Source organism: Athene noctua, chromosome 18 (assembly GCF_965140245.1).
Source record: "Athene noctua chromosome 18, bAthNoc1.hap1.1, whole genome shotgun sequence".
NCBI lineage: Eukaryota > Metazoa > Chordata > Aves > Strigiformes > Strigidae > Athene > Athene noctua.
In genome coordinates this window covers 2901557-2926723 of record NC_134054.1, presented here as the reverse complement: position 1 = coordinate 2926723, position 25167 = coordinate 2901557, and the positions used below count along the sequence as shown (strand labels likewise).

At 42.5% G+C, this 25167-nt stretch overlaps 1 protein-coding gene across 1 annotated transcript in view; it reads left to right on the top strand.

Annotated features, from left to right (window-relative positions):
* The window catches only part of STX8 (syntaxin 8), a 110502-nt gene that overhangs the window by 19976 nt on the left and 65359 nt on the right, over positions 1–25167 (top strand). The window lies entirely within an intron of this gene.

The window sequence follows — 25167 nt, the reverse complement described above, 5'->3', positions numbered from 1 at the left end:
CATCATTAGTTCCAAATTTGGCCCCAGAAAGCTTTCTGTAATCCTTTCATCTGTTACATAAAAAAAAAAAAAAAAAGAAAGAAAATAGTGTAAATGGCCTCTGGCCCTGTTGATGAGGCAATCTAATCTAGTGCAATAATTTTGGAAGAATGCTTTCAGAAATTCTGAATGCTGTTTGTTTTACCCTTATAGAGATGTCGTTTTCTCATTGTGACATGCTTACATGAGAATATAGTACTCTGTGATGGATGGTAAATATTGATAGCTTGCAAAATTTGTCATGTTTGGCATTTTTACCACATTACTCTCCATTTGATATACACCACTAAGGATGGATTCTTTTGCTTCTGCCTCCATTAAAATTTATGTCCGAACATAAATATGTACATGAGTAGATAAGCTGCAAAACCAGACCTGTCTATGTCACTTTTCTGGTCAAGAGGATGCTGTACACAGAGTAAATATCCAGGATGCTCTTAACCTAAATGGATCATTTTAAGTAAGTGATCTCTCATAATCAGGCTTTAATTACATGGTTATGTAACACTTAAAATTTCTTGTAAAAATCAAATTTCTAAAACCAACCAAAAATTGAAGCATTATGTATTCTTTTTTTTTTTTTTTTTTTTTTATAGCTTTGCAATTGGAGGTTGCTGCGTCACTCTGGTCATAGTGGGTGGCACACAAGCCTCCGAGGTGGACTCAGCTCTGTCTTTCATTTGGTGCCAGTTCAATAGTCAAAGCCTGTGACTTGCCTGGGATATGATTTTTGTTAACCTGACATGCTTCCATCAGAATGCAATTTAGAGACTCCGTTTGAGACTGGAGCCCTGCTCTAGCTGTTGCTCTGTATACACCTAGAGAAGTATTCTTGTAAAATCAAAGAAAGTGAGTGAAAGTATTGTTGGAGTTGCAGAGACTTGTTGAAAACAGCATCAGAAATTACAGTGCAGCCAAGATGCAATTAATCTCTCCTAGGGCAGTGTTCAACCACAAGTCTATCGCTTTTGGTGCAGATAGCCCAGTCAGGATACGTACAGTAAATGCTTCTCCTAAAGATTATTTTACATGGCTATTGCATAATCAAAAAAGGAACCCTGAAGTCGTTTCACATTTCTGTTTATTAAGAACATTTTTGCTATAATACAAACTAATTAGCATTGTGTATGGAATATGTTTGAGTTATGAGACTAAAACCAATGGGGCTGTGGACATATTACATCATTGTTAGGATTAGTTTGTAAATAAGAAATGATTAAAGATTAAATTTTTAAAAAATGTTCACCATCTTGTCTAAACAATATATGTTTTCATCATACAGAGTTACAACTCTGCATGCTTTGACCCCCTTCTGAGATGGCTTGAGTCTGTTGGTCACTGGGATTTGAAGGTAGGTGTTCAGCATTCCTTGAGAAAGGCTGAGCACCAGCAGGTTCAAGTTTTCGAAAAATCTCTACAGAGAAGCATGTGTTTTTAATATTCAGATGTAAAATAACCATCCACAGCCTGACTGACCTCATACTATGCAGATAGATTTTTATTTTGCTTCCCGAGCTTATTGTATGGAATAGAAACTACTTCAGTTTTACTGGGGAAATGATCTGTCTTTATTGCATGCTGTTGAGTTGGATTTAACTCTTCTTAGGGGACAAATTAACACCCATGTTAAAATACCGCTTTTTGTAATGAGCAATCTAAATAGTGGAATTCTTAGTCTCAATATGAACACTCAGAACTTGAGGAATGCCAGCACTGAGGCTAGGTGGCACTTCAGCATATATTTCTAGGCTTAGGACAATTGCATACTGTTTTCTGCAGGTCCTGTCTCCTTTTATGTGTAGGACTCGATCTCTTCTGGGGTTGAATTGAGCATACATGTTGACAAAAACAGTTTGTAAGGTCTCTGTCTCGTTCCTTCCAGGTGTGGGAAAATGTTTAGTGATTAAGGCAAGGGCTGTAAGAGGTTTTTGTGGTGGCAGCAGCAGATAAACGTTGCCCTAGAGCATAAAACTATCTCTGTTCCTGCCCAGGGGCTCTGTGATGGTGGTTAACTCAACTAAGCTTTTTCAGAAGTGATTCCCTTCTGTGTGTCTGACTTGGCATCATAGGATCTGGTTTACCAGTGTTTTGAGCACTGGCACTTAACAGAAATTGGCGTGGGCTGTGCTCTGGATGTAATGAATTCTGGAATGCTTCGGTTGGAAGGGATCTTTAAGGATCATCTAGTCCATCCCCCATGAATACTGGGGAATACAGAATCATAGAATCATTCAGGTTGTAAAAGACCTTTAACATCAAGGAGTCCAATCATAACCAAACACTGCCAAGACCACCACTAAACCATGTCCTTGAAATATATGAAAATATATTAAATATTGGTTGGAAGGATAGATAAGGTTTGATTTATGTGTGGCTTTTTAAAAAGAGGTTCAAACCCTCTTTTACTGAACATTCAAAATAAACCTTAACTATTAATTTTCTTATTTTTCCTTCTGAGTTGGGCATGATAGTGTTTCATCTCCCAAGGAAGCTGTCAAAAATCAAAATACACTTGTACTTACTGTCAGGAGGGCCATCGTTGATCTGGGAGGAAGTTTTTAACTCTTCAGAGTTGGAGTTGTATGCAGTCCATTAGGAATGCAGCCTGGTGCTGGATGATGAGGAACAAAATATGCATCTGTCAAGGAAGTAAGCCCTGCCTGTGCTGACTGCTGAAGGAGCTGTGTAATGAAAACCAAGGCTACACTGAGTTTGCATTGGACTGGAAAAATGTATCTACACAAAACAGTATTATTTATAGTGTTTCCGAAACTGCTGCTTCAGTGTTTCCAGTGTTTATTTATCTGTAAAATTTCCTGGTATTATAAAAAAGAAAACTGAAAAAACCAGGGAAGCCACTGCAGTAAGGATCTGTCTCCAAGCCTGGGTCAGCAGCCAGATGAGAACACCTACACAGGGACCTCTGCAACGTAGGCTGACAGGGTAATTTTCCCGGTGTTGGATGATGTGGAACAGCGTGCGAGAGGTGTGAGATGTCTTGCCTGTGGGCTTCACGTACGGTTGCTGACAGCAGAGGTAGGAATAAGGAGTAAGCATCTTTGTGCTCAGTAATAAGGAGTAAGCATCAGGCTCTGGTGGGATAGGTTTCTAGCAGTCTCTCTGCTGGGAGAGCTCTAGTACAGCAAACCAAACTATTTGTGCGTATTGATGAGATGACAAGTCTGCAGTGGCTCTCAGAGTCAGTTGTGTCAAATGAGTTTGGACTTAATAGGTGGAAGAGCCTTATGAGTCGGGAAGAAGAATTGGGTGTCATTTTGACTTAAGAATAGTTTTGATGCTGTCTCATGAGAACAACTTGTAAGTAGTCTAGGAAGCAGGGGTTCAAATGAATAATCTTCAATAGATGTGTTGTTGACTGGATAATTACGCTCAGAAATTAGGAACTGGCTGTACATAGTTGGAATAGAACTACGTCTTGAGTTGGGCTGCGTGGGTCAGTCTGGTTCTGTTCATCACTGTTGTTAAGGTCGTGGATGCTGAAGTACACAGTGTGCTTACTCAACTCCTGTGTAATACAAAGGTGGGAAAGACTGCAGCTATGTTGGGAGTAATGCTGACATCCTCCAAATGATCTTGAGAAACCAGAGTGAAATTCAGGCTACCTGCAAAGGATGACTCTTCTGTAAGGTTTAATCAAATTAAAGATGAGTATAGTGTATAGGGTCAATTCTTAAACATGAATGAACAGTATAATATTGTGGAAAAGGCTCTGTACAAGCCAGTGTTTGGAGAATATGTGATCCTTTGTTACGCTTGGCACCGAGGAGGAGACAGCATATAGGTTGGGCCATGGTGGACCTGGGAGAGGGCCCAGAGGGTAGGCAAAAGCACTGAGGCGTGAGCCACCAGGAAAGACGAACTCCTGGGGTAGCTGCGTTTAAAGAAAAGGCTGAGATGGGAATACAGTGTTCTTGAAGAATGAAACGAGCGGGTTCGAGAGGGGCGGGAGAAGGCTTTTGGTAATAGGCTTGAGTCGAGGTCAAAAGGAACAGGAAAATTCTTCTAACAGCAGTGAAGTGGCCCATGTCAGGAGGTTGGGACGTCCCTATTGTGGGACATCTTTAAGAACATGTATTATTTGTGACAGCTTGAGCTGAGTTACAGCAGCAGATGGACTAGACAACTTATTTTCTGTTGTGGCCTTCTCTAGCTCTTTCTTTCTTCTCTATTCTACAACTTGGCTTCCTTCAGACTTCTCATTCTGCTGCTTTTATTGAGTTGATCTTTAATCTCCCCTTCTGAATGTCTAATCCTCACTTTTGAAACCGCCCATCAGTATTCCAGCATTCTTGCTCAATTAGTTCCCCTTCTGGGTCCTTTTCCATCTCCCTCTAACTTCTGTGTGTCTTAATGTGAAAGCATTGGGGTACTGTAGCTCCTGAGGCCACTGGAGAGTCTTAACGTGTAAAAACCAGCATTGTTCTGAAATGGCTGAGATATTTTGGCTGAAACTTTTTTTTCTAATTCATCTGGAAGCAGACATCCAAGTTGGGAATCTTGAGCCTGAGTCGTTAAAAGTTTTTCATCATTTTAAGCAACCGAAAATAGGGCCTTCTCATGGGAGGGAACAAATGGCCTTAATAGCAAGTCATGCTACCGAGCCTGTGTGTGTATTTTTGTTACACTCTATGTACACATAATACTGGGTGATGATACTTTTTCTTTCAGTGTTTTTTTTTTTTACAGCTTGACACAGCGCTTACAGAAACAGATAAACCAGCAAGGCACAACCTGGATGAGGATAAAAGCATTGCGCTTCTGAAATGTGACTGGGCTCCTACATACTCACTCACACACACACACAATGAGTCTGTCTGGCCTCTTGGCACCGTTCACGTTTTTCCTTGAATAGTTCAAGCCGTAAAATAACTGTTCAACATTTGTCTTCTCAATTATGTGGATTTTTCCACAGTTAGTCAATCCCTACCTCACCCACACTGCAGTGGGGAGGGGGGAAACTGTCTTCCTTCATCAGTCTTCACGGTGATCAGAAATGCTGGAGAAATACCGCTAAGGAAAAATAAGTTTCTAACTTTTTTAAAGACTGTCAGCATTTTTCGGTAAGAATTACGGTCTTAAACATCTTGTTTGTTAAGTCTCATCTTTAGTTTTCTAGCAGCGCTTATGGAGAGCTCTAGTAGGGATGTAAGCCTCAACTTTTAGCAGAAGCGTTTCCCATCTGCTGCTTCAGGCATTTGATTTAAACTGTTTAAAAAGAAAACAAAACCTAGCTGTAATTGTAGATATTTCAACACTCTGATGATTTTTTTCCGTGTTAATTTAGCTTTTCCCCCTGTTCAAAAAACTCAAATTGAGACCATGGAGAGAGGATTTATTTTCCTAGCCTGCTTTCCTACTTTCTTAGGGTGGCTGTCTGTCATGCATCGTAAAGAAGCAGAAAGGCACAAATCCAGTCTGTTCTCCTTTACAGCCCCTTTTTGGTAAATCGCATACCTGTCTGTGAGCAACTGAAACTATATATCCTGACCTTATAGTCTTTGCTTGCAGAAAGGAAAGGCAGGAAATAAATTGTCCCTTGCAGAACAGCATTTGCTAGAAGATCTAGGAAACTGTCATGGGAGTTTCTGTATAATTTTATTTTACCCTCATAGATAATACTAAGCTATTATATCTGGCTTATTCTCCTTAAGTGCTGTCCCTCTGTTTTTTGGCTGGGTCAGGGAAGGTTTTAATTGCATGTTAGAGGCAGGGTCCCAGATGCTTTCTCACTTCTTACCGTAAGCTGGTGTGAACAGGACACGGCTGCTTCAGCGCTTTCAAATGGTGACATATTGCTGTCTCTGGGCAATATTTTATCCTCAAATCATCAAGGCTAAAAATAATGTTTTATTTTTAAATGTTTGCTATTTGTGGCAATGAAATGCATCTTGAGGGTTTATACTTGCTTATACTTTAAAAGATTTTAACTTTAGTGCTTCCTCTGTCGCTTCCCCTTTTCAGAAGACTTTGAGGATTTATTAGGGGAAGAAGTAGGTGACTGCTCTGTCCCTCATCAGTTTGTAACTTGCTTGCCTAGGCATTATTGGAAGAATGTGATGTTCAGGCTTAAAAGAAAGTCATGCTTGGTAGGAACCATATGCTCTTGCGTCATGGTGATTTCAGTGATTGGGCTGTTGGATGCTTAATAGGCTTTTAATAGATTTCCCAGAAAGCTTGTAGGGTCGAAACCTGAACGGTTACAACACAGGAGAGAATAAGAAAACCATGTTTCTGGGCATGTTGTTATCGTGAGGTATTGCTGGAATCTGAAAAGTGCTTTGAACTGGATTTACTCACCACCAAATGGGTTGGCGTGTGCTCTCCAGTAGATTCTCCTGGTTTTCCCATTACCTCCAAGTGTGCTTCCAGCTCATCTCTCCTGTCTTTTCATGGAGAAACTACACTCTCTGTTTTCCTAGACACTCAGTAGAATATATTGCTTCTCTAGTACTTGTGTTAAGTCCTCTGGTTATTATGGTTTATTGTGCCTGAAATCACTGCTCTTAACTTGTTGGACGTTAGACTAGTGGCCAACACAGCTCAATATCAAGCAGCATTTGTTGCTCCTGAAGAAGTTGGGCTTGGAGTGAGGCAACATAAACAATTCAGGGGTGCAGCACTGTGGGCAGATCTGTCATGCAATTTAAGTGCTGGATGTTTAAAGAAAGTTTAAGTGCCAGAGTTTTGTCTGTAGGATTTGTGGGAGGTGGTTTTTATGGAGAATTTTAGCCTCTTCTGTGTTACACCTTTTTCTTTAGTGCCAGGTAGCTATAGTGTGAAAAGGAGTTTGGATGCAGTAGTGTGGAGTGGAGGTGAGGTGGTAGAGCAGGATATACTGTTAATTATCAGGGCTCAGGTTTTGAGTTGGAGGTAGGTTGAGACGAGGGAAACCCTTCCTGTAGCGGTTGTGCGTGATGTATAGTGAAACATTCAAAGTGTGTGCAGCCACGGGTGAGAGCCTGGGTGGATGCAGCCTGGAGGGTGATACCATCTACTCCCAGTGGTGCTGGGGAAAATCCCTTCCAGCCTGGTGCTGAGGCTGCTCCAGCCCTGCTCTCTCACCAAGCAGACCTGAAACAGATCTGCTTGAGGCATCTGTATTGAAAATTGATAGACCCTATCACATTTATCAGCCACCAGACAGTCTCAGTTCTTTGCTGATCTGTTCTGCAATAAATAAATGTAACATATGGAATTGCTTTGGTAATCAGCACCTCTCAAAGCCAGAAAATGAAGTGCAATGTCTTACAATGCTCTAACCATAGCAAGAACAGAAAGCAGGATAAAGCTGGTTGCTCTAAGTGCTTGCGTGCAGATGGATCTCTATTGTGCAGTATTTGAATGGGTAATGTGGCTTTCTTGCTTTTTAAATACTGCTTAGATATTTGTAAAATCTGCTGTCAGATCCAGCCTGGAAATGGCAGGTAGTACTTGGCTGTGCTCACACGCTGAAGCTGGCCCTGTGGCTACCTGTTTGCAGGACGTGTATACAGAGTTCATCACAACTACATGTCAGCAGAAATAAGAGTGCTGGGAACAGCTGCTTGCTCAAAGCTGCGTTTCAGTCGTAAACGTAATTAATGTGACACAAACTGGGATTCTTTTAAAATGGTGAAGTTGATATCTTAAAGCATCCTGAGATCACTTAAAAACAGATAAAGTAATTGTACTATAATTATTATAAATAAAAAAATGAAAGAAAGTAACTTTCTTGCAAGCTCGTGTGGAATAAGTCTTATGAGCATAACCTTTATTTTGAATTGCTGATGTATTAAAATATTTTATCCCTATGCATCTGAAAACAAATTAGATTATATAGATAATACCTGGTTTGTGCCATGTATTGTGAAAAATATTCTGCCTTGCTACCCAACTCTAGTCCTTTTCTGTTGCCCTGATGACCTCTGGGTGTGGATGTGATGTACTTGTTGCCACCAGTGAACTGCTTTTTTTGTTAGACATCAAGAACTAGAATAATCCTCCAGTATGACAATAGTACCAGTCTTGGACATGGAAGCAGACAAAATTCCTCTTTACTTTCTCCCAACAGAGTTTTGTAAGAAACATTTTAGCACGAAGGGAGTAAACCACATGCTTGAAAAAAGATACCGTAATATGAACTGGCTGGCATCAAAATGCAGGGGCACTATCAAATATATCTTTTGGCTGTGTAGACTGCATTGTTCTGAAGTAACTTCAGTGGTGTTTGATCTCAAAATTTTGTTGGAAATTGTCTTATAGAACCAAGTTTTGCTGAAAAATGCTGGTTTGTGTCCAGAGTCTTTAGACTGAAACATCTGGGTCTGACGGCCTTTTTCCAAGCTCAGGGTAGGAGTTCAAGAGAGACCTTTGTCTGTGATAAAGTGATGAATTTGGCCCTGGGATAACGAGGCCACGGGGTTCCCAGTCCTGAAGCAAGATGCCTGAGGAGTTGGCCTGGGGACCAGAGACTCTCTGGGGCTGCCCAGCTGAACCTGCTGCACCAGTCTCCTTTTGGTGTTAGCAGAAATGCTGAAAGGAACGTTGCCCTCGGGTACTGGCAGATATTTCAGAAGGTTGCTTTTGGTCTGTTTTGGGCAGACCCCACATAAAAATAAGCTGACATCTGGCATAAACTCCCAAAATATTTTTTTCTGTATAACTCTGACTTTTCTGTTTATAGACCATGTTGAAACTAGAGAGAACAGTGACACAAGGCAACCAACTACCATTGACAAAGCCAGCCAGATGGTTGTGTTAGTACACATTGCAGATGCACAAGGTTGTGATGTCCTGAAGCAGCATTGTGGAGAGGTGATCAGTGTCCCCATTCCTCCCTTTGCAAAGACTGCAGAGCAAAGTCTTACTTTTGGGGGTGGATATAAGATTTTTGTTTCTTACTGGTTGTTTGTCAAGGGCTTTTTTTTGGTGTGAGAGAATTATAGTGGAAAACACGGTGATTTTGGGAAGAAACTCAGGAATGTTTTATTGTATGGAAACTCTTAATTGCTTTTATGTTGCAGGGGTCTGGTATCTGTGCTGTAGCATAGGTATGTAATGCTGGAGGGAGCTGATGCTAGCCTCTGAGATGGTCCTTAGTTTGGGGAAAAATCCTTCACAACTTGGCTGAGCTCTGAAGTCTCCTTGAAGTTGCTCTGATAAGAGACCTGTTCATTTGTTCACTGCATTTTCTCTGGCTAACATTTCCCTGAGCAAGCTTTGCCTTGGGCTTGCAGGGGTGAGTAGAACCTTACCTTTTTTCCTGGGTCCAGAGACTGGGTTAGTGTGGAGCAGGTGGAGAGGAAGCAGGAGATGCCCGTTGGCACTGCAGCATTTGGCAGGAATGAGCTGTGAGCTGGGACAATGTCACAAGGAGGGATTGTTCCAGGCTTGGGAGTTCGGGACAGTGCCCGAAACAAGCTGGGGAACTGGGCTGGCATCTCTTTTAATTTTGGTGTTCCTTAGCTCCTGAACTCCTGCATCCCACCTGGGCAGCTTACTCATGTAGCTCTGATTGCAGTTAAGTAACTCTGTTACCTGCTGTTATTTTGGAATATCAACATTTTCTGTATCCCTGTGTATCCAGTTGCTATGCAACAGGGTGTGGGTATCACATTACTGTAATTGGGTTTTCAACCAGTGTTTGTAGATAACGTGGGGTTTTGCCAAAGAAAATTAGCAGTGTGTATTGAACTCTAAAGTGGCCTTCCGAAACATGATATTTTAAATGAATAGAAAATCAGATAAGCTGGGAGGAAAGCTTCCTTCTGGTCGAGCTTAGGACATAGACTACTTTTTATGTAACAGTTCCCATTATAAATAAGTATTTTCACTTGGAAATTATTATTGGGACCAAGCTGCCTCAGAGCACCAGCCTGTGGATAGAGAGAAGACTGTGGCAAGGCTAATGATCAAAGAGCTTGTGAGAATTTGGGCTGGATTATGCATTTGCTGGTACTAGTGCCTCTGCGTGACAGCTGGGGTCAGTGTTGACCACTTGGGTTTTTCCTGCTGTTTTAGGGTACTTCACTAATCATAGGTAATTGTAGCGGTGCTTAAAATTGAATAGAGCCTATTTAGCTTAAGTGTAGTACTTTCCACTAGTTAAGATGTTGTGACTTCACTTCTTACTGAAAAACTCCATTTGATGCTTTGTTACAATAGGAACTATAATAGTTTTGCTTATGGGTAATGTGGGTGGTGTGTTTTCAATGAAAGGAAAATTACTGTCATAGTTGGAGACCACAGGACTTTTGTAAGGGAGGGTCTGAAGGTTTGTATGTAAAATCAGTGTATCCCTCCTTTTTGTTACAGGGTTATGCCTTCATCCACAATGGTTGGTGCTTGCTCTTAAAGCAGAGAGGTTGAATGATCGGTGAGTTGAGTGAGCATGGAGGAGGTAGAAAAGCACTGGTAGGAGAGGTTCTTCACATCTGGGTGTTGTGTGGACTGAAAATGACTTTCAGTAAATGACTCTTAATAACCTCCTGTTCTTCCCGAATTCATTGTCATTCCGGAGACTTGTCTAATCCCTCCCCTCCCCTCCGGTTCTGTTCCCTTCATTCTGTAACTTGTTTTCAAAGTTTTTGTCTGCTAGACCAGAACTTAAGAGACAACACGTTTAACCTGATATTGGTTTTCCATACTGAGCTCTGTGTTGCTTACCTCCAGAGCAAGCTGGGCCATTGTAGGGTATTTACTAAGCATCCATTTGTTGAAATTGAAGTCTGCTGATGTGTAGATGTGGCAGGACTAAGGTGGGGTGGGTGGCTCTGATGTGTGGTAACATCTATTGGGAAAGGTGGTCTAGTGCTGCTTGTTGAGTCTTGGCTGGTGGCTTCTTCTAGCACAGCACTTGACAACCTGTTGAGCTTGCTGTGCCTCTGGGGTGCTCCTCATAGCAAATAAACTCATTTTCCTCACCATGGAGCCGTTCGTGATGGGACACAAAGAACCCCCAGGGAAGCGGAGTGGGAGGTGTGTAAGGATGCTCTTGTTTGCAGGCACTGTCTTTGGTCCCCGCTTCTGGGGTCTCCAGCCATCTCTGGGAAAGGGGCTACTTGAGCTTTCTTCTTCGTATTTTCCAAAAAGTATGATTAGAAATGCTGTAGGGAGGGAGTGATGGCAGTTTAGGCTTCTCTTACTCTTGCTCATTTCATTTTGTGAAAGTTTATGCTTTCTAGTTCTAGTATGGCTTTTTAGCAGTGGTAGTAATAATTAAAGCATGAGAGTCGCAAGTGCAGCATTGCTGCTGCTGGCTCCTCAACAGCAAGGGACCACTGAATCCTGAGAACTGCAGCTTTGCTGCCTGGCAGGACTGTCAACAGTCCTGGTGATTTTGGGGATCAGTTTTTATAGTGCTGTATCACATTCTCCCCTGGAAGGCTGTTCTAAAAAACAGAAAGCAAATGAGAGAGACCAACATCTGAGTTGGAGACCAATTTCACCTTCCCTTAACACTTGGAACAGATTTTATCTTTCAGGCAAGGTGCTGGAAGAAGGAAACCAGCATATTTTGTCCACTTTTGCACTGACTTGTGTCAGCATTCAGGACAGAATCCCTTGTGATCTGTCTTCCCATGTTGTAGTTAGATGTAAGAGCATTTTTCTGTTTCACTTCCTAGTATAAGGGAACTCTTTGAAAATGGAAATAAACCCCAACCAAATCTGCTGTATGCTTCCTCATTGGCTCTATATCAAGTTGGAATTCATGTTGGAAGAGAATGGCAAGAGAAGTCTTGTTAAGTGGTGGAAGGTTTTACCCCTCAGAAACAAACAGATCAAACTCAATAATCAAAGCTAATTCAAAAGAGCTCTTATAGCTTTATTATAAGCGTAAGGCAAATCTCTCACTCTGCTTTCTGTTGAGTAGTCACAGTGCAACTGTGATGGCACTTCAACCAAAATTTTTAAGGCTGAGAGATCTCCTTATAATAGGAGTCCTGATAGGTAGGAAAAGTGATGTTCCAGCTCATTAGAAACTCAAATTATCCATTCTCAAAATGGCTGTGCTAATTCACTGTTTTCAGTAGGACATACATCGTCGCCAAGCCTCATCTGAGAGTTTCTTGACTTTCCTGTCTTCTGTTGCTCTTAGTGTGGTGCTGAGGCTACAGATCAATGACAGCCAACAGCTATTTTGAATAGCTGTGTTTCTATATGGTTTTATCCTGAAGGCAGTAGTTTCTACTCAGTCCCTGCTGAGAGAGAAGCTTTCAGATTTTTGTGAATAATAGAAAAAACCCCATTAATACGGGGGCTGGGGAACAACCTTTTAAAGAGAGCATGTGCCAGGCTTGTTCTGCTTTGGTGCTGTTTTCAACTTGTGTGTGATAACAAGCTGAATTATATAATTTAGGGTGTGTGTGGAGTTTTGCCTGGTTGATATGTTTTAACTAAAAAGGTGGTTATGTATTTGATGTGCAACTGAGTTGAAGGATGATCAACAGTCTTATCTACAAAGACAAAATGCAGGTGTGAACCTGACCCTAACTGTCAGACAGGTACAGCCATCGTCTCTCTAGGAAGGTAAATAGTTTTATGCACAAAATGCCCAGGAACTGTTTTCTGTTCTGCTGTACAAGCCCTGGTGGACATTTGCTAATATCATCTACCTGGTTAAGAGGAACTTAATTAGTAGATATGAATTAGTAAATGTTTGCTGGCTGTCTATTGGACTGAAGGTGCTTGGCTATTCTGCATGACTCAGTGACACTTGGTCTGTCAGAGCACGTCAGTAGACCTCGTTTGAATCAAGACAGAGGGAAGTGGTGTGGGACCTCAGGAGTTTTGTGGTCTGGCTTCTCATCCAACTTGTTAATATTGTCCACGCTGTCAAATTGTGACAGCTGAACAGTTTATCCTCTGAAGTTAGTAAGAAAATTAAGAAAAACACTCTCATTTCAGAGTTGCCAGGAGCCTTTATAAGGAATATGTTTTAAACAAGTCTCCCAATACAATGTTTAAAGAAATTTGAAGGGGAAAACCAGTTTTAACAGGGATTAAATAGAGCAGCTGGGCATTAAAAGCAGCAGATATTATCTGACTAATCTGAATGTACTGGTGTCACCAAAACACAAACACAGCAGAAAGCCATTCTTCAGTTCTGGGATAAAAACATTTAATAAACTGACTGGCACTGTTCACTTCAGTGAGAGACTTGTTTTTTGAAAGGAAGGAAGCTTTCCAGCAGTTCTCACTAACAGTTATTATATGAAAATAAGCTGCAGACACTGCACAGTTGTCCTGCCCAAACCATCCTTGGTAACTGGGGTTGTTCATCGCTGCTCCTCTGGTGTTTTCAGATCAAAGGAGTGGTGGTAACCACTGAATCTTCCAAATCTAGCTATACTCAGAAGATCCTAGGTAAATTAGGAAGACCTGTCCTTGCTGGCAGTAGCTCAGACACTGCTTTTTTTTTCTGCCCAAAGCTGAAAACCGATTAGCTGCGGTCACGACTGCTGCAGTGAGCACTGGTGTATCACTCTGGTTTTGTGTTTCTTCCCGCAGGGGATGCTCTTGTTCTTGTACCCCCAAACTAAATCTTTGTTTAATGCCAGCTGAAAGGAGTTGGGAGTCGAGCTGATTGTTGCTGCTGTGCGTGTATGGTAACTTCTATATAGAGAATGAGGGTTCAGAGGGGTGAATTAATTCAGTGCTGGCTGATGCTATTCACATGCAGTCTGCTTTTTTGATCTGTGCTAGGGGTTGGAAGACTCCCTTCTTCTGGAAAAAAGGGGGAGGACTGGGGGAAGAGAAATCCAACATTTTAATATGTTTCCATGTTCCTGTGTGCTTTTCCCCACATCCTAAACATGAAAAATATCAGTAAGTTTCCCTTTGGCCCTGGGGGAAGAAAAAAGGAGTCTCCAGCTGGAATTCATGAAACTTTGTTGAACAAATGAACGGTGTCATGGGTTTGTGGCGATCTCACTAGAGCACAAGTGGTGTGCTGAGAGTGAACAGCCGTTTCATGCACACTTAAACTGTCCTGAACCACTACCCTCCCCAGTAATTCTTCATCCTTTCCATGTGGGAGAGAAGCACAGAATAAACTGTTTAAAGAGGAGAGTTAGAAATCAAAAGGTGTATTTTATCCCTTGTAAAAAGAAGACACTGCTTTTCTTCTTGCTCTTAACATGTATGCATTATTTCAGGCAATACTATTTCTAAGGTGCTTTTTAAGTATGGGGTCAGCAAGTGGCTACAGGTTTGATGATCCTGCAGTCCGGTGCCTGGCAGCGATGCTGTTTCAGAGGAATGTGTTTTTCCCCTTCTAGACTTATCCTCAAAACAATTGCCCAACTGTTAAAAAAAAAAAAAAAAAGTGCTGTCTGGAGGGGAGGCGGAGATGGAAGCACTGCTTCCCATCCGAGTGCGGCACGGCAGGGAAGCTGCAGCAGGGTCAGCACATCCAGCTACTCAGTCGCGAAGAGCCTCTCCCCGTTGGCCTTACTCTGGGAGCAGGTTACTGGTCTCCTGGGTGTCTTTCTCCATCCTGGTGGTGAGACGCACTTAATGCACCTTGGGTGTGCGTTGCAGTGTGCTGAGCCAAAGGTTTGGCGTTGCTGTAACGCTTGTGTGTCTCCCTAACGCTGTGGCTCAGCTCCTCCAGAAGCGTGACTCTGCTCATTTGATTCTCCTGCTTCTGAAAACAGCTCTGAGTGGTTTATTTTCTTCCTTGAGTTGAATTATGACTGTCACCAATGAATTCCTCTCCAGTGACAAAACGCAATAAAGTAAATGAGGGAAGGACTAATGTTCTGCATCCACGTCTTCTCGGTTAAACTGCTTTCAGCTCAGTGTGACTCTACTGATGGGGACTGCGTTGTTGACCAAAAGCTGTGTGGTTGTTTCGTGCCCCTTTTGGACAGGGACCCTGAGCCCTGGGTGGCTGTGTCTGCGTTACCTTGGAGTACCCATCCTGAAGCTTTCAGTGCTTAGCATGGCCCTTGTGCTCTGGGGTTACCGAGGACAGTGTTTGACCCCTGTTTGGCTCTGCTCAGTGTTCTTGCTGCTGTGTTTCTTTTTAATTTATCTAATTTATTTTAGTTATCTCCTTGCTTGTACTTCCTTTTCTCAGTGAGAGGGAAGTTGGTATCTTAATTTTCATTGGGAATGAGTTCTCTTCTTGGCATTTGTGTAGCTGGTGGATTTAATAAAATATGTGTATGAGATCTCCAAATTCGGGGAATGAGAGAAAAATGTCTTGTGTGGGTTTCTGCATTTAGTAACCAAAGCCCTTCTTAGCAAACAGCTCTTGGGTTTGCTGTTTTCAAGTTGTTGAATTCGTTACAAGAATAATACAGGCATGCCTCTGCCTTCTCTGCAGAAGCACACGTTGCCTGTGCGGTGTGCAGGGTCCAGCAGCCTGCTGTGCCCGTATGGCACCGAGCAGTCCCTGATGCCTTCAGCTCGGGCAGCTTCTCCTGGGGATGCTGAGCCCTGCGTGGTCAGGAAGAGCCGACAAGGTGAATTCTTTCCCGAGTCCTCTCCGTACGCACAGGAAAGGGAGTCTGCGTGCGCCGGGCGGGCGGTAACCTGGAAGCGAGGCCAGCAGAGCACGGCGCGCTGCATTCCTCCAGCTACTCCCTGTGGGCGCTCTGCAAGATGATGGATATTTCAGCATCTTTGTTCTTTGTTTTCCTTCTAACACTGGAGGAGTTTAAATCACTGGAAGAGAGGGCTTGACACTTCTCCAGTTACACAAACAAGTGGTGCTGCACTAGCTAAAGCTGAACAGCATGTTTTTGGGAGAGGTGAGTGGAGACCCCAAATGTCGTTCTTTGGGAAAGGTCTTTCTCGAAGTCACGGCTGTGACATGGGCGTTAAGCTTGTAGGTATTGCAAAAATTGGGACGTTTTTTGCAGAGCCTGGGATGCTTTCCAGTAACAGAGTGTGCCTAACAAGGAGCTTATCACCATATAGTGTTTGGGCCTAGATCCTGAATAAAATATACTGTGTGTTGTCAAGACACTTAACTAAAAGAAAATAGAAGATGTTGGCTTACCTTTTAACTTCTGCTGGTTCTTCCTCTTAAAATAATAATTCTCAGGGAAATATTAATTTGTTCCAGCTTCTATGGAGCAACCCCCGTTCCCTAAACCTCAATGAAGAAAAATAAAACTGCGTAGGTGCAGCTTCACCAAAGCAGAAGATATCAAGTTGCACATTGATTTCTGATTCTCAACAGTAGCACGTGCATTTAGAGAAGTCCAAGCTGTGATGTCAAAGGTGCTCTCTCCCATACACGTAGGAACAACTCCATTTGTGGCTGCTATTGAATAGTTGTGGTCTGGTGGTTGGAACTTGGGACTTTAATTCTTGGCTTACCCTAGGACTCACTTCATGTCTTTGGGGAAGGTGCTGCTCTTTCTTTCTTGACCCAAAAAAAAGGTATTTCCCCTGTTGTGATGCTTGTGAACCTTAGCTGCTCTTCTTTGAAAGCTGTATGCAGTTAGTTTGCTAAAGGTCTGTGGGATTCTTTGATATGCCATGAGATACCTCTTGCCTGATCCTTCATGTTTTCTTCAACATGGTTCAAATCACTGTCTGATGATTGTGGAGTTCCTAAAATATGGTCGTGAGGATGAAGCCCTGAGTTTATCTTTGGTATGGTGAGATGCAGCAATTGACTGAGTGTGACCTCAGCTTGTCCTAAATCCACCCAAATATTTGCTGGTTTAATGGGGAGAGAATCAGTGTCATGTGTGGAGCAGGTGACAAGTGTGCTTGGGGTTACCGTGGCAGTTGGAGTCACTGCACCTGGACACAGCTTTGTGAAAGTTTCTTTTACCCTTCAAATTTGTGTCCTGGAAGAATGGATTTTAGGAGAAATGGGCCCAGAGAAGTGAAGGCTGTGGAGGGTGAAGGAAAGCTTATAGCATGGAGAGAGGCTCCGATGTTTTGGTTGTGTAGTCTGGCCAGATGTGGATGGATAGGAGATATGGTTTGCTTTCTGTTCGTGTTTTGGCAGTAAAATATCGGGGAGGGAAAAAAGACTATTGAAGATGAAGAGGAATATTGGTTCAAGAAATTGGGAATAAATTGACCATAAATACTACAGACAAGAAAATTGACTTTTTTTTTTTTTTAACGGAGAGCTAGGAAATTCCAGATTGGGTTCCAGGAGGAGAAATGGGCAAAAAATTCTCTGTTTTTAAGGTGGAGTTCAGCTCACTAAAGAGTTTGTGACTCGATAGGAAGGGATCTGGCCTGGATCTGCAAGTTTTTCTAGGGTTTCCATCTGAGGATATGTGCTGCTACTTCAAAGTAACAAACCCAGCTAAATAATGTTTTAAACTCATTTTTAAAGGTGTAATACAAGAGCAATTGAAAACCAGGTGTATTTTGAGTCCATAGAGTGGCAAAACCAAGTATCAATTATTTTAATTCTTTCGTTCTATCAAAAATATCTATTTCTTTTAAGAAGGCCACTGGATTGTGTAATGCATTAAGATGCACACAGGGAAAAATATTGCAGTCCAGGCTGCCTTGAAGAAAGCTGTACAGTCTCGTTACAGGCACTGGAGGGAGTGAAGGAGATTACTGTTAATAATTTTTAACCTACATGAGCATACATTATGCTGCTAATTTTTTCCTGCTGCTGAATTAATGTCAATGTTGAAAGTATAAACAATTCCCTGAATAAAATGTTGTTTGGTTTGCCTTGTCCCACAGATTAACAAATCTGATTACTGCATTTAAATTTAATACCCCAAAAATTCCCTAAATGAATGATTCACTGTGAGGCCATGAGCAGATGTAATTATCTATGAAAACTAATGAATCATGTCGTTAGGATATTTTTCCTTGCAGCTGTCTCCAATTAATATGTCTGTCAATTCTGAGAGTAACAACATCATAATACCAGTGTATAGGTACTGCCGTATCGCTGTTCTCCATCAGCCTCTTCAACAGTCGCACTGGGTAATGAGGAATTCTCTGTCGCTTTTTTGTTGTATTTTTGGGAAATGCAGAGCAATGAGAATGTGTTTTGACAATATTCAGGTGATGGAGGGGTATTTACTTTGACTGCATCCCCTTCACATTTCCCTAAACAGGGAAGCCTTTATAGAAATCAGGTCTGGTGAAAATGTAATGTTTTTTCTGTGCTAATTTTGTCTGTCAATATTCTTAGCTGGGATCAGGGTGTTCATGTGGGAGGCTTTTGCTGAGCAGCTATTTTCTCGTGTAAATCAATTCCTAGCTTGCTCAGGGTGGTTCTTTGGTACCTACCAGGGTGGATAAAGTGGTTTTTCCATTCTCTGGTTAAGTGGCTGAAGATGTTGAGTCTTTAACAGATAGTTCAACTATCCTGTAAACAGCCAATGAAAAGTTAAGGGAGTATTAAAGGAGACTTCAGAAAACCTGGAGAGGAGGGACTTTCTCTTGCTCAGGTTTTACCAATTTGGTACCCAAGTGGCCCTGCATCAGTTGGGCCTCTGCCTCTCCAAGTCATTAGTCTGCTCTATAATTATTTTCATGTTAATTATTTTATCTGTCAACAACTTCAGTTTTCCCAGAATGGGGTAATGTAACAAAAGGGTATTATGGCCAACGTAGGTCTGCAACATCAGTTAGTTGGTCTCCGTTGGTTTTCTTGGATGCTGTGGTTGGGCTGTGTACAGCAGACCAAGGCGTGCGTAGCCCTGGGGAGGTGCAGTCGGTGTTGGATATGTCTTTGAATTTAACTGTGTAGTTGGTAGGGAACTGAGAGCTACTAAAAGTTGTGTGAAAATAAACTCAATTGGTAGTTTACCGTGTTGCAGAATAACACACTTAGAGCGAAGGTACCTGGCAGGAAGGATGTGGGTCAGATTTGTAGGCTGTGGGTTGATGCGGACAAAGAGCGCAGCTGTGGGACCTCTTTTCCTGAGATGTGGTCCCTGATCAGAGTCAAGAGATGCCTGCAGGATGTAAAAAGCTGCATAAAGGTGTCTTAGTTGAAGACCTGTGCAGGAGGAGGGTTGATGTATGCACCTCACTTTCCTGACCTGTGGAAAGGGAACAGCAGCCTTCCTACGTGAGCTTTTGCTAGCTGAGCATGTCCCAGCGAGGATATTTGTTGCAGGGAGTCTGACTCGTGTGAAGTGGTTACCCCTGCTAGAGAAAAACTCACTGGTTCCTTGTACAAATTGATCTCCTGCTGGGAATCGAGTCGTTCCACCTCAGGCTCACAATAACATTGGCTCTTTTCCGCATTGTTTGACTGCTAGGGACATATTGATATGATCTCCTGCAAGGAGAGGCTTGGTTAAAATGAGGATTAAGAGGGAAACCGAGCAGATTGCAGGGTATTAACAACTTGTTCGCATTCCTGGGGCAGTAGGAAGAAAAAAAGAAGAATGTTTGCTTTGTGATCCTGCAGCCTGCTCGGTGCTGCTGGAGAGACATGGTCCAGCAAAGCGCTGGGCTGTGGGAGTGGCATTTAAGGTATGAGGCATCTGTCAGCTGTTGGTTTCTGAACACCTGTAATTGCAATTAGCAACAATAAAACAAAAAGTCACCAGACTGGATGAAAGGGGGAAAAGTTAGAGTGAATCTGATAGAGTGGAGAGGTAAATGTGTGCAGCGTGTCCTCTCCCTTAATAGGAGGATCATTGTAAAAATACCAGAGTTAATTTTCAGTCTGTCTTGATGATTAAAGCCAGACAATACGGGATTTTCATGTGGTCTTAGTGGGGCTTCCTATAAAAGGACTGCATAATGTTTGTTTATGAAAGTGCAAATCTACAGAATTACAAAGAGCAGGAGTTTACAAAGGAGCAGCAATTTTTGCTTTTCCCAGTGAGAGTGTGATCGAAGATACACGTACGATGTAACCTCAAAAATAAGTTTAGTCACTGTGTACAGAAAGTAAGATGGTTTGTTGTACCACCTGTACTGCACTGTGTTCTCTTAGCTATTTTAATAGCTAATTAATCTTGATTTGCTTGGATTTAAGAGGGTTTTTTTCTCTTTTGGCACATATGTGCAACCTATTATATCATAAATCCCACACATTTCAGCAAATGTCATCCTGATTGTTCCCTACAGCACAGCATACTACTAGTAAAACATTCAAGGTCAGGAACTTAGATTCTTTAACCACTGTATTCAAGGAAGCCAATTTATTGTTCTGTCGCAGCAGAAAAGGGTAATTTCTTTTGGACCTATATCATATTGGCAGCCAATCTAGAGAGGTCAAAATTGCCTTAGCGCTGTAGGTTTTGTGGGTGCATTAATCTGTCTTAATAAATTAGCTGTTGCACCCCACTGATGCCAGCACAGGGCACTTCTGAGTATTTAGTGTTTTTATGTTCCCCTAGAAGCGTGAATTATTTTTGTGCACTCAGTCTTTGACCTGTGTCTTGTATCCTAAAATCGATAAAAGTATTCCTTGTACTTTTTACTTCTGTCTGTTAAGGGGTTTAAAGCAGTTTGCCTGGGGCTGGAGGAAGTGACCTTCGTATCAAATAATCCTGATTTGGCAAATTGGGGTTTTGGGTAACTTTCTTGTGGCTATTTGTGCTGTGAAAGCTGAATAAAAATTTGCAACTTAAAGTCTTAAAAAATGAATTAGGTATGTGTTGACTCAAAAGAGCCATTAGTGTGTCCTCAGTGTGGGATGTTTCTTGTTTTTCATTGCTGCTTAATGTATAGCTATTACACAGTGTCTGACCTTTTCCCTGTGTTGTTTTGGTGGGCCTGTGAATGAGATGTCAGAATAATAATGTGAATTAAAACATCTTGCATAAGAGAATGACTTTCCTGCTCTTTTCAAAAGAGGAAAAAACCCTTTTTTTTTTTAAAAAAAAAAAAAAAAAAAGGGAGACTTCTCTCTTAATTTGTCATCTCTAATATTCCATTACGTATTTCCTCTTGCTTTATTCTTAATATTTTATTTTTTTCAAGCATGTCTCTTCTAGTGGGTTTGTGTTGTGCCTGGAGCAGTGTCTGCGTGGTGGTCTCTTCTGAGCAGCATCATGGAAGAGCTGAGTTTTTTTGTAAGGCACCTTTAGCCCCCAACAGCTAAATGTTCCCTATGGTGGTCACACACTTCCTAGCTAAAATAGAGCTTATTTCAAATATTTTGTTGAGATTATTAGATGGCTAAGCCAAAATTTTTGTAGGTATTCCAATTCTCAACTCTCTCCTAAGTTATGAGCTCAAAAGCTTTTTATTTCCTTTTCCAGAACAATTTTTCTCATAGTCTGTATCAGTTTTTCAGATACTTACTGCTGGCACGTGGGCTTGACTTTATAATCAAGAATTGCTGGTTTCAGTCCTCCTGAGAAGCTCCTGAGAGGCCCTGTGTCCTGGGCTGTAGAGCGCTGTGCTCTGCAGTGTTAACACCTTGTTGCAGAAACTATTTTACAGCATATCCCTTTCATAAACAGAGTAGGCTTGTGGTGATGTTGACAGCTTGATGCTGCCACGGCAGTGATTTTTTTTTTTTTTTTTCCAAACTTCCTAAAACGTTCCTGTGAGCAGAGCACACAAAAGGGAGGCATGGACAGGACCTCCCATCACTAATTGGGGATTTGAGGGGAGGTTCACTTGATAGAGGGACTAAACTTGGCCATTACAGATGCTAGAAACGAGAGACATGTATTTGGCATCAAGATTATGATGCTTGCATAATAGAGGGCTTGCATAATATTAATTTTGTCTTTCAAAATATATTTTGGAATACTTGTTTTTTTCCTATAGCAAACTATAGTGCAAGACAGAAGAGCCTTAATGGAAGAGGGTAGAGAATACTGGAACTGTAAGCTACGTTGGGAGGGGCCTTAAAGATGGAAGCTTTAGCAGTAGATCCTGAAGCAAAAAACCCCTCTGAAGTAGTTGGAAGGTAGAGCAATATTCAGTGATGGTGGGCGAGCAATGGCTCTGCCCAGCCTGGGGAGCTGCAGGGCTGGGAGCAAACCTGCAGACGCCTCTGGCACACTGCCCTCTTTGGCAGAAATGGTCTTCTCTTGGTTCAGAGTTTCAGGGACTTGAAAGATAATCATAGCTGGGGAAGACCCTAATGATATGATCTATTGTGAATTTAGTATTGCTGCAAATAACAAGATTAATGGAACTTCAATGGCACAAACATTGGCAGAGTGCTGGCTCTCTGTGGGGCCCTGGCAGGAGGTTTGCAACTGCTCTGGGAAACATTACATCATGGCTTTTATTAAAAGTGTGATAAGCATGCACAGTGTTCTGCAGAAATTTTGAAAGCTGACACAGATGCGTCGGTCATAAAAGTACGTGACCCAGTACTTCAGACCAGTATCAGTGTCCTTGGCCTCAGTCAGACTAGCAGTCAGAAGGTAAGCCAGCCAACAAACAGATTTAATCTTGGATTGGATCTATGCTGGGGTCAGAGGCTAAAGTGTTGTCTACTCCTTTCCTGGTCTGGACAAGTGCTAAGTTCTGTTGGTGTCCTAAATTCATGAGACTGACTCCCACTAGCAATGAGAGATCTGAAACAAAGGGATATAGTACAGTAGGTGTAGGTGAATTGAAGGAGAGAATGTACCGAGTATACCAAAATTACTCAATTTTTCAAAAATTAAAAAAAAAGGCTTGTGAAGAGAAGATAAAAGATTTATTGATTCAGAGTGATAGGCTCAGTTTCAGTCAGATGAACTCCAGAATTTTGGTGGTAAAAGTGTCTGGGGCTGTGTCCTCACAGCAGCTGAGCTGAGGTTTGGGGCATCTGGAGGCAGCAGGGGAGGGACCCAAACAGGGAGAACCTGGGGCTGGCCAGAGGGCACAGTGCAGCCAAAGTGCAGCAAGCTCTGGTCATCCTCTCTTGGGTTTCATGTGCTCTCAAGAGCTTTTAAACTGTTCTCCTATGTTTTATCATTCTCTAGACACCTGCCTGGAAAAGCAAGGTGCTGTGCAGCACATCTTGTCTTTGGTAGGGGTTACCATAAAGAGAAGATGCGAAGTGAGCTCTGCTCTGCCTCTGAACTTTTCTCATGGGGAGCTGTGGAGGGGTGGAAGCTCCCTGCCTTTGGTACCAGCTCAGTGCCATGGAGTACATCTCCGTGGCTCACAGCTCCTTGCTGTCCTCCAGACGTGTTCAGACCTCCCTCTTCGCTGCAGCCCCCCTCTACCTGCTCTTTCCTGTGCAGATGCCAGCGATTTACGTTAGAAAACCAACAACTTTGAAAATTACTCCTTGTTTTGCCTTGCAGACTGGCACAGGGATGGGTGTCTCTTTGGAGGCAGGGGTGCCTGTGCCCCGGCGGGGGCTCTGCGGGGCTGGGCGGACAGCACAGACTGTCTGTGCTGGCAGCACTGCTGCCTTGCCCTGAACCAGCTGCAGCTGTTGAACTCGGCACCTTGGTCTTCCTTGTCTGGGGGCCAGTTGGCGGGTAACCACCCTCAATTGAAATCGGTTGGTGCTGGTCTGACAGCAGGGGCCAGTCTCACAGCAAGCAGCTCTTGAGAAACTATTTATCGTTCTGCAGCTGGAGGTCTAGTCCCTGTGCTGTCCGAGCTGCCTGCTTTCCCTGGCATTCCTCTAACGCCACGTGGGACATGGCATGAACCTCTGGAGTCAGTCCTGCTAAGCTTCAGGGAAGTCACCAGCTCTGAAGGAAAGCATCGGCTTGTTTTAGCTGTGTTACACTTTTGGGAGTTAGTGCTGTTGCTTTTTCTTCCCTAACAAATGTATATAACTAAGTCATTTCACCTGGCTGCTGCTGGTGGCAGAAGGGAGAGTGATCGGTAGGTTGGGATGCTGGAAATCAGTGCTCTGGTCACGTCAATCAGTCTTTTGCACTACAGGCACGAGCAGACCAGACATCTCAAGTGAATCGCTCAGTGTTGCTCTGATGCTGGTTTAGCACACTTTTTTTGGTGTGCTTGAGTGCATAAATGACAAAACGTAACAGAAGAGAACTGCACAGAGCAAACGGCTGTGAATGCCAGCTCTTCGAAAGTGGGGTGTTCCCCTGCCTGTTCCCCCACCTTTGTGCCCTGGTTTGGGTACGTCCTGAAGGGACACTTCTTGCAAGCTTCTGGTCACTCTTGTTAACTTGCCTAAGACTATAACTTTCTCAAACAGTTTGCACATGACAAATACTAATTTATGTGAACAGTTACTCACTGTCCTAAATCTAAGAATGTAATTTGGGAATCGTTCCTTAGATTTTGCTGTATAGCAGAAGATAAAGGTGTGTTGCCAGCTGTCTCCAAATAACACTGTATCGTACCATAGCCAAGGAAATACCATCCCTGCAGTAGTCTTGCTAAAGCACTGTGACTGCAAATGGGAGGTTTTGTGCTTATTTCTGTGCCTCCGTGGAGAAAAGTGGCTTCAGAGAATGGTGAATTTGGGCTCCAGAACTGATCTGTAGGGAGAGCTGCTGTTGGGACAGCAACAGTGGCTGTCCTGCCACTTTCTCTGGGCAATGCAAATTGTCCCAGAACTGATGACCAGAAAACGAATTAGCTCCTACTAGTATTATATTGTGATTATTCCCAGGGACTCATTTGTTTTCTTCTAGATCAGTCCTGGTTCAGAGGGGCAGTAGTGGGTTCAGTCCTTGTCCCATGCTCCACGTGGCCTCCCTCATTATCCCACCCGGGGCTCCAGCCTGGCCTGTTTGCTCCTGGGATGGACTTTGTGGACACAGCTAAAACAGAGACAGTGAGCACCAAGCGCAGCTTTACTTTTAAAATGAAACATTGTCTACCGTGTGTTTTCTGCTGATGACATCCAAAGCAAGTACACTAAGATCTCTCCCATCCCTGTTTTCAATCAGGAAGTGAGGCAGAGACTAGCTAAGGAATAAATACTACTCACATGAAACTTAATCTGTTTTTAAAGAACTCCTTCCTACTGAAACAGATCTTTTTTTTTTTTTCTTTTTTTAACAGTCCTACAGTGAAAAGTCTCTCCTGGGGTGTGTCTCATCCTCACTTAACTACATTGAGGGGTTTTTTTATTCTGAGTTTCTGGAAGCTCCATGGTTTTCCTTGTTATACGTTTTTAATTCAAAATGCCCTAGTGAGCCTTTCGTTTTCTGAATCTCCAGAGTACTCCGTGGGGAAAAATTTAAAAAATAACATGTAAGCTTTAAATAATTTACTAGGAGAGTAATTGGGTTTATACAGCAGTTCATAAACCTTTAGCTGGTAAAA